This window comes from Micropterus dolomieu, linkage group LG07 (assembly GCF_021292245.1).
Source record: "Micropterus dolomieu isolate WLL.071019.BEF.003 ecotype Adirondacks linkage group LG07, ASM2129224v1, whole genome shotgun sequence".
Lineage (NCBI taxonomy): Eukaryota > Metazoa > Chordata > Actinopteri > Centrarchiformes > Centrarchidae > Micropterus > Micropterus dolomieu.
In genome coordinates this window covers 18,419,580-18,428,703 of record NC_060156.1, presented here as the reverse complement: position 1 = coordinate 18,428,703, position 9,124 = coordinate 18,419,580, and the positions used below count along the sequence as shown (strand labels likewise).

Below are 9,124 nucleotides of genomic sequence, written 5' to 3'. Positions count from 1 at the left end.
GTGTTCTTATAATTTTGCTGGGGAAGTCTATTGAGTGCAGATAATTCAGTTGAAAAATGGCCACAGTTTGTCTTGTTTTAAGGATCCAGACCACTTTGATAAACACCACCAACAACACTTTTACCAGGATCCTTTCATCAGTTGCTAACTGCATGATTCAAAGATTCAACAAACCTGATTTCCATATTGCTGTTGATGTCAATCACCTCTGTGTTTTGCTTTATGCCACAAGACAAACTCATGAATCTCAAAGGAGGATGCCATTTAATAGGACCCCATCTGGATTTGCACTGAATCATTTGATTTGCACAGTCATTTAACATTAATGTGATTGTGAATTCAGACTTTATTACAAGCTCTCCTCTCATGAGCTGGGACATCAATGGTATGAGGGACTAATTAGGCCTATATTGAGGGTTCAATTTTAAGTCTATGTCCTCTGTCTTTTGCTCTCTCTCCCTTTTTTACTTCAAACCTTTCTTTCTTTTTGCTCTAGCTTTCTCACCCATATCCCCTTCTCTCTCTTCCAACAAAGGACCCTTTTTTGCACATCATGTTCTCTTCAGCGTGGAAGCTTTGAGTTGAGTTATAGGTGTGTGCTGGAATTTCTTTTCCCCTCATCCATTTTACTGCTCTATCGATGGAAATGACAAAGTGCAGGTGCAGCCGCGGCGTGTCTTAGAGCCAGCAAGGGACGGTCTGTGGTGCACTAGGACCGGGGAGAGATCCTCCTCGTCGTGTGCATTGCAACTACAGAGCGGAGCAGTGGAGGAAACCCCCATCGGATCTGGCCATTTATATACATACATTTCTTTTTCCCATCTCCACCGCGCCGCTGCTGAGTGGGGATCGCACCAACTAGTGAGTCTGAGATGGTGAAGAACCCAGGAGAGGATTAGTAATTGGGCACGATTTGCGTAAAAGTCAGCTGTTAGATTTTGGGAGGGGGAGACCATTTGCCAGCTTCGCCCCCAATCGTTTTGATATACATTTTTTTATTGGTTGTAGTAGTGTTTTTTATTTTATTTCTACCCATCACACGCTTTATTTCAAGCGCGCAAAGTCACATCTGCGTAGGAGAGCGCTTGGCGCACTTCTCCCCCAAATGACAGAGACAAGATCTCCATTATTCTGTTTGGATTTAAACTGGACGACTGGCTGAATGGGTGACCTCGCCGAAACACAGACTACCACTGGCTTCTACCCATTTTATGGAAACGTGTTTTCTCTATTGACCTGGAGTTGTGATCTCCAAAGCCTTCCCCACTGACTGACAAACGGCGTCGTACCATTTTGGAATCGAGTTGAAGGTAGGCCAATTTTCCTCTTGGCTTGCCTGTACCAACCTTAACACGGCTTTTCTAAGCATTTGATAAAGTTCGCAGACCTCAATTTAACTGGTTCTTCTATTATTGCGCCAATGAATTGATCGCCTATGACTCTGAGCATCTGCCGGACAGTTGCAGCAGTTATTCCAGAAAAAACACGGTGGTGGAGAGGGGATATTGGTCAGTTTTAAAAAGGTTCTGGGCCAGTCAAGCGCTTTACGGAGGAGAAGTTCAGCACCTGCCAGGGCTGCAGCAATGAGATGAAGTCGAATATAATTTATTATAGACTACAACATTCAGGAAAGCAATAGATAAATATTCAAACTAATGGCATGTGTCGCAATGTGAGAGGAAATCTCAGAGTCTCTCATTTAGTGGACTCAGTGCCCCTATTTTGTATATTTGGCTCACGATGTGTTTGCTCATGAGCTCAATAATGGAGATGCCGGAGAAGCCCTCTGCAGTGCAGTCTCACACACCGGCCCGCGGGCTCACTGGAGCTCACTAAGGAGAGGATTTAGATAAAGGTGTAAACGAAGCGGCAGCTTTCCCTGAAGATAGCCCACCAGTAAGCCTTATTATATGCACAACCCTGTCTTTATATGGAGGCTGCGGTGTGTACTATAGCATACAATTTTACAATAAAATAGACCCAAGTTTTTTAATGGTTGCGCCAAAAAATCAACTCTTCCTGCTCTCTCTCTCTATCTCTACTCTCACTGTATGTGTGTGTTTGTGTGTCTAACGTGCCCGCACACACTCCCCCCCACACACTCCCAGTGATTGAGTTTGAAATGATTCTTTGTGCGTCACTGTAGTTGCAGAGTCTAAATTCGAGACACAGACTACATGAGATGCCAAAGCTCGCGCACACGCTGTCATTTTTTTTGTTGCCCAGACAAAACTTATCCATATTATTACGCTCATTTAAATGTATTGGAATGACAGCTCGATGCTTCATCGGCGTGCTTTCTAACATTATTCGTTTTCTTGCCATTTCGACCTGGTGTATGAGTTTCCCATGAGGACAACAGCGCGGTCCCTTGGGTGGAACCGTGCGAATACCGACGCATTACAGAGGAATCTGAGCGATGATTGATGATGATCCTATTTCTGGAAGTGCGCCTGAATCAGAAATGCCGGACCATTTTGAGCCTTAGTGGCAACCCTCATGAATTGTAAACCTTACTTAATATTCTTTTTTTATGTTATGTTTGCTCGACCCTGCTGCAAGTCGTTTTGAAGAGAGATTGTTGGTGGTCTGTTGGTCAGTGGCTGTTGGGCTCATCTTGAACATGTGCTGTAAGTGAGCGCATGCTTGTGTCAAGGTAGGCTCTCTCTCCCCTCTCTGTCTCCCTATTTATCTCTCTATACACACACACACGAGAGACAATTTAGGTTCTTGAAACACAATTAAATTCAACCAGTGCTGTCTCGCTGATTGCTTACTGGACTGCATTTTGAGAAAACACCAAGCCCGGCCCTATATACCGCAGACAGGTTTTCTTAGTTTGTCAGGCGACCTATATCTTACTTGTGCTGGCAGAGACGACATGCCAGAGGCCACTTGGAGGTGAGCCACATCTCCAATTCAAGTTGTTAAACAATAGGAACTCATGAAAGAATATGTCTGTGTGTCACTCTGGATTTCCGGTGTATTTTTATGAGCACAGGGCCTTGCATTAATGAATTCGTAAAGTCACTTCTGTCTGATGTTACAAAGTGCAGCAGATAAAACTGGCAGGCTGTCGTTGCTGCAAGCAGCGCCTCATCATAGAGAAGATGACAGGAACTGTCCGTGGTGCTGAAGCAGACAGCTCCTTTGTCAACTCTGGGCTGATTTTGTAAATTGAAATGTTCAGTGGCTGCAGTAACTGTCTTTGGCTTCCGTTACATTTCATGTTTAAATATTTGAGTAGTTACCGAGTCACATGCTTGTATGACACTCTGTGTTTGTCACTAGTCAACATATAGCTTTACAGTGCGTCATAAGAAAGCAGTCTTTGAAATGAGCTCTAACCGTTTTTACATTTGGAGAGGACTTTGAGAATACAAGCCACCTGTGTGACATTATGCTTCATACATATGACATCTTACCTATTTTAATGGACACATCAAGTCATTTTGCTTCACTGCTCATGGTATATTATATGACCTGTGCCTTGTGTTTTCTTTCAGTGTTGACCCTGCATTGCAGTGTTTGCTTTAAATGGCATCATCATGTGTACCGAGAGGCATTAAAATCCATTAACTGTTCATCATGAAGTGGTGCTTGGCTTGGCCATGTGAGAATTTTTTTTTGTACAAATGACATATATATACTATAGAAAAGCACTCCAACAACATTACAAACAGGAATTACTTGAGGGTCAGTTCTGTCTGCCAATGCTGCTTATACAATCTTTAGTCTGAAGGAAAGTATATCTTCTCATTCTTTAATGCTAGGAATAAATAGAAAATGCAATCACAGAATACTTTTTCTTTTCTTGTTGTGTATAAAATGTACAAAACATGTGTTAAAATATACTTAAGTAATACACAGAACAGTGATAGGGCCATTTATATACTCGCAGTGGCATTTTATAAATGTTAGAGTAAAGTAAAACTGAGACTCAAAATTTGAATCCTGATGATTATGCATACTAAAAGCATTTCTTCTGCTACAGTTTCTATTTGGATTCCACTGGGTTAAACACCCATTTGGGCCTGCTGTATTGCACAGGGCGCACACCATGCCTGCTATAAACACAGTTGGGGAACCGATATACAGCCCAAGAGAAAATAAAATAACCCTAGGGGGAGTCATGATGTCTACTGTGCACCTAATAATTGACTGCATTGCTTTTCTGTGATCACCTTTGCTCAATATCTATTTATGTGCATCATGTGCGCGTATTTAGTGTATTTTAAAATATCTTTACATGATAACAGTGCATGATAACCCCTATCAGGTTCACTAATCTGCTCAGTTCCCACATCAAGGCAATTTGTTTGTGTGTTAATGGTCATCTAGTAATAATGAAGAGCTGGTAGAGTGTATTCCTGGACTAGTCCTGTGCTGGTGATGAATGATGTGTGTGTTTCCCCCTAACGGTGATTGAATTAGGCCACCCCGCAGACCCATTGCTTTCCCAAGGAGCACACGAAGGCGATCCTGCAGGGAAGTGTATCAATAAGCGGGTGGATGGAGTGTAAGTGTTGGTGTTGCAGTGGGCAGACAGCCGGTGATGAGGAGGGGGAACACGCTTAGGGAGAGTATCACTGATCACACAGCAGATTGGGAGCCCTTGGTGCTAGCGTCTGTCGGTCCTTGCCATGGAGGAAGAGAGGGGTGGAGCCACACAGAGCTGACCCAGGACCACACACTGGCCCAGCTTCAGTTCCTCACAGAATCCAGCTCAGCTCAGCTGTGATTTCCTTTTTATTTTCTGGAATGTTTAACATCAACCTGGGTATGTGTACCACGAGCCGTTGCTATTCAGTTATTTGGTCATTTTAGTGGAGCTGTGATCAGGTGTTGAACGTGGTTGTCTCAGAACTAAGCAACCAGCAAGCGCTGTGCAGCGTTTTGATGGCTTTGTTTTGATGGCTGGTTGCTTTGACGTGGACCCCCATGAGGCCACTGGCAGCTGAGCTCCCACTGTGACAGATTGATATTTGTAATTTAAGAGAAGCTGTCACACAGCATCCTCCAGATGGAGGGTGCCGTGGAGGCATGCAGTCGATTAAACACGGTTTGTTTAGAAATAATCATTTTGATGTGGGAGCCGAGGATTCATTTGAGACATATTGACTCATGGGTTCAAAATGTTCAATTATTCACAGACGCATACAGTCACAAAATAATAATGCATAGATGTAGAATACAGTTTTGTCAGGGAATAGAAGCTTTTAGTCTGTCGTCTGATGAAAAAACTCAGATCACAGCAGAAGGGACAGGTCAGTGATTTGTGTCCCTGTTGCAGGAAAGGTTGACGATAGGTTGTGGTTGAGACCTTATTCATTAATTCAACCACCACACACACACACACACACACACTCACATAGTTTTCATCACTGAACTATTGGAATTGATATTTGGGGGAGGTCACGTTTTAAAAGACCATCTCCTCCTTGTCACATTGATTGACAATAAAGGAACAATAAACAGCGCAAAGAGAATACTGCTTGATTAACTGCACTTCAGAATAGCCAAACATGTGCAATAAATCAGGTTTCCATCTCACAAATTAGGACGATGGCATTTACATGCTGGTTTGAAGACCCTGAAGCTTGATCTCTTTAAGCATTTGTGCTTATGGGTCTAAATGATAGTCAAGCCCTGTGATGATACGAAGGTTAAGAGCACTAATATAATTTAGAGTTTCTTCTACTGTCAATACTGTAAACAGTGTTTGGAATGAGCAGGGTTATTAGAGGTGTAGATTAAGATGATCTAAACAATGTAATATTCCAGTGGTTGTCGTACAGCCGTCAGGTGTTACCTGTTAACCCAGGATGTTTTTTTGCTTGTTAATTTTCCATGTATATCAGAAGCTATAAATTAAATGTAGTATAGGGCAGGGGTCCCCAACCTTTTTTCGCATAATGTTCTTGCAGACTGGCCACTTGGGGATTGGAACACCTTAGGTTTTTTATATCCCCTACATTCTTGATTCCGCACAAGCTGATCAAGTACTAATGAACCTCTTTAGTTCAAAATGTATATCCAATTGTTTGAGTGACAGGGAGGGGCGAGGAAATATGCAGCTCAGACAGACCAATTTTAACTGCCCAAGTAGCCCATAAAGTTATTTAAGTATTATTCTGTCCTTTTTTTGGCAAATCATAATATTTTCTTCAGTGTGGAAGCAATGTTCTGTAGCACTGTACCAGTCCACAGCCTGGTGTTTGGGAACCACTTGTGTAGAGCACCGGGGTGATCCGCAAGATCCAGTTGAACATAAGTGAGTTGTGATACATTTCCTCCATTTTTTAATTTCCTACCTTATTTTTATTACACGTAAGCCACTTGGAAACAGACACCTATTTCCAGGAAAAACACCTAAAATAAAATACCCAAAATTAACCATTAGGCCTAGATACATAATTCTTCAAAAGATCTCCTTTGAATGGTCAGAAGCTAAGGAATGTGAATCAACTGTAAGTGAACCTATTTATTTTTCTATTAAAGAGTAAATGGAGATGCAATAAAGGAAAATATGTTCACTTTTATTGGGAGTTTTCTTCAAAACATTGTTTCTGTCCATACTACCACGTTCCAAATAACATAAGGCTTCCAATACATTGAAATATTGATAAAAACGGTGATTGTTGATCAACATTTCTATGAACTTGTCTTGAGCAGATAAATCGTTTGGTGTATTGGATGTCAGTGTAGTTACTACGAGTCGGCCACTAGACAACGATAAAGGCCATCTGTTCCAAAGCAGCACTTCTTCTCTCCTTCATTTTGACAAGAGAAACTAAACTTAACAGCTCAGGTATTGCACAATACCAAGATGGTGGCCCAGGCAATATTTTCACGCACAGAAAACAGCTCTTTTTGGACTGAAAACAGCAAAACTGGCAGAAGTCAGTCAGCGGTTATAACTGTATAGGTCTATTGGTGGGTTTATTGTTATTATTATCCGGCTAATAACTGTGAGTTTTGTGATTTGAGTGATATGAGTTACACAGCTGATCAGAGCTGGAGCTGAGCTTTCTTTAGAGTGGTCGGACTGCGGTGTAGGAAGAGATGAGCGATATCTGGATGGCAATAACTGCAGCCATGTACAGTGATTACAGATATAAGTTCATTTAGATGGTTGGTGTTTGATGTGTGTTTGGTGTGGATGTGATGTTCTAGCTGAGCCTCCTAGCTTCACAGAGGTGTGTAGCATGGATAGGGTGATGCAATAGTAGTTTCAGACATGATTTTCTCATTTGCATTTTGCGTGAAAATCACGGTGATCAAGAGTGATGGTTTTTATACATTTGTCAGTATTGGTTGTGTTGGGACTATGGGTGCAAATTAGCGGTTTAGCTAAAACCTGCATATTTGCAATGATGTTGACCTGAAATATCATCTATATTAGTTTTTACAGACAAATCAGAGGGCAAAATTATGTGTGGACTTAACAGGTGAAGACATACTTGACAATGGATGCTTGTACTCACCGCCACTGATTTCTCTTTACTGATAACCTCACTGACGCTGACACTTTCTCAGGACATAGCAGAGATCCAACTCCACTGATACCTTTCTTATTCTTTCTTTCATAGTCTATAGTCTGTCTCTCTGTCCGAATATCCTACCCAGAGCACTTTCTCAGTAAACTTTACTGTACACTATACTTTTGCAGCTGTCGGTGTGGTCAACAAAATCAGGCCTGTCAAAGTCACTTTCAAGAGAATGTCCTTTTAATTCAGTCATTTGAAAGACTAAACTGTCAGCAGTTACAGTACTTAGACTAAAGTGGTGTTTAGCTGGGTCACTTTACCCACCGGCTGAAACTCACCTTTATGTGTACACATTTATGCAGAGCTTTCATGCAAAAATGGCCAGTGAGGGTAGAGGTTGGAAGAGGAATATAAAAAGAGAGGAAAGTGGATAGTGACTAAAGAGAGGTGAAAAAAGTAAATTGAAAGAAGGTACTCAAGCTTGCTTTCATTTGCTCTACAGCGAGACATACTGAGCTCTTACTTGCTCCACTGGCTTTGAATCACTCTTTCCCAAATAACACAGAGAGTGAGACTTTGAAGGATGATAACACAAAGAAATTGGACTCCAAAACTGAAAATTGATTGAATGTATGTATATATATGCATGCAAGTACTTCACTTTTATAACACTGGATGCTGCATTTTATCAATGCAATTTTTAATCCCAAATCATTGTATCCAAAGAAGACTGTGCTCCCAACAAATTTGAGGTGTTTCAGCAAATGGCCAAAAACGACAATATGACAAACACTTGCCGAACAGTGGATCACTTAAAATATCTGAGGTAGAACATTCAAAACGATCAAATCTTGCATGAGTAAAATTAAGTAAAATCTTTTTTCAGTCCCTCAGTTATCCTAATAGAAAAATTAATCGAATCAGACACTTACTGAACATTTATTGAATGTTTGTTAAATTGTTATTGAGGAAAAATACAGGTGAAACTCAAAAAATTAGCATATCGTGCAAAAGTTCATTTATTTCAGTAATTCAACTTAAAAGGTGAAACTAATATATTATATAGACTCATTACATGCAAAGTGAGATATTTCAAGCCTTTATTTTTTATAATTTTGATTATTATTGCGTGCAGCTTATGAAAACCCCAAATTCAAAATCTCAGAAAATTAGAATATTACATGAAATCAATAAAAAAAACAAAAAAGCATTTTAAATACAGAAATGTCAGCCCTCAGAAAAGTATAATCATGCATATGTACTCAGTACTTGGTTTGGGCCCCTTTTGCATGAATTACTGCCTCAGTGCAGCATGGCATGGATGCCATCAGCCTGTGGCACTGCTGAGGTGTTATGGAAGACCAAGATGCTTCAATAGCGGCCTTCAGCTCTTCTGCATTGTTTGGTCTCATGTCTTTCATCTTTCTCTTGGCAATGCCCCATAGATTCTCTATGGGGTTCAGGTCAGGCGAGTTTGCTGGCCAATCAAGCACAGTAATCCCATGGTCATTGAACCAGGTTTTGGTACTTTTGGCAGTGTGGGCAGGTGCCAAGTCCTGCTGGAAAATGAAGTCAGCATCTCCATAAAGCTCGTCTGCTGAAGGAGGCATCAAGTGCTCTAAAATGTCCTGGTA

The 9,124-nt window shown here is 41.1% G+C and overlaps 1 protein-coding gene across 1 annotated transcript in view; it reads left to right on the top strand.

Moving 5' to 3' along the window:
- Positions 1 to 1,225: 1,225 nt before the first annotated feature.
- The window catches only part of LOC123974099 (interleukin-1 receptor accessory protein-like 1-A), a 107,891-nt gene continuing 99,992 nt past the window's right edge, over positions 1,226 to 9,124 (top strand). The window contains exon 1 of the mRNA XM_046054537.1: positions 1,226 to 1,310. The gene's annotated coding sequence lies outside the window, so the exon portion shown is untranslated. The remainder of the gene's footprint in view (positions 1,311 to 9,124) is intronic.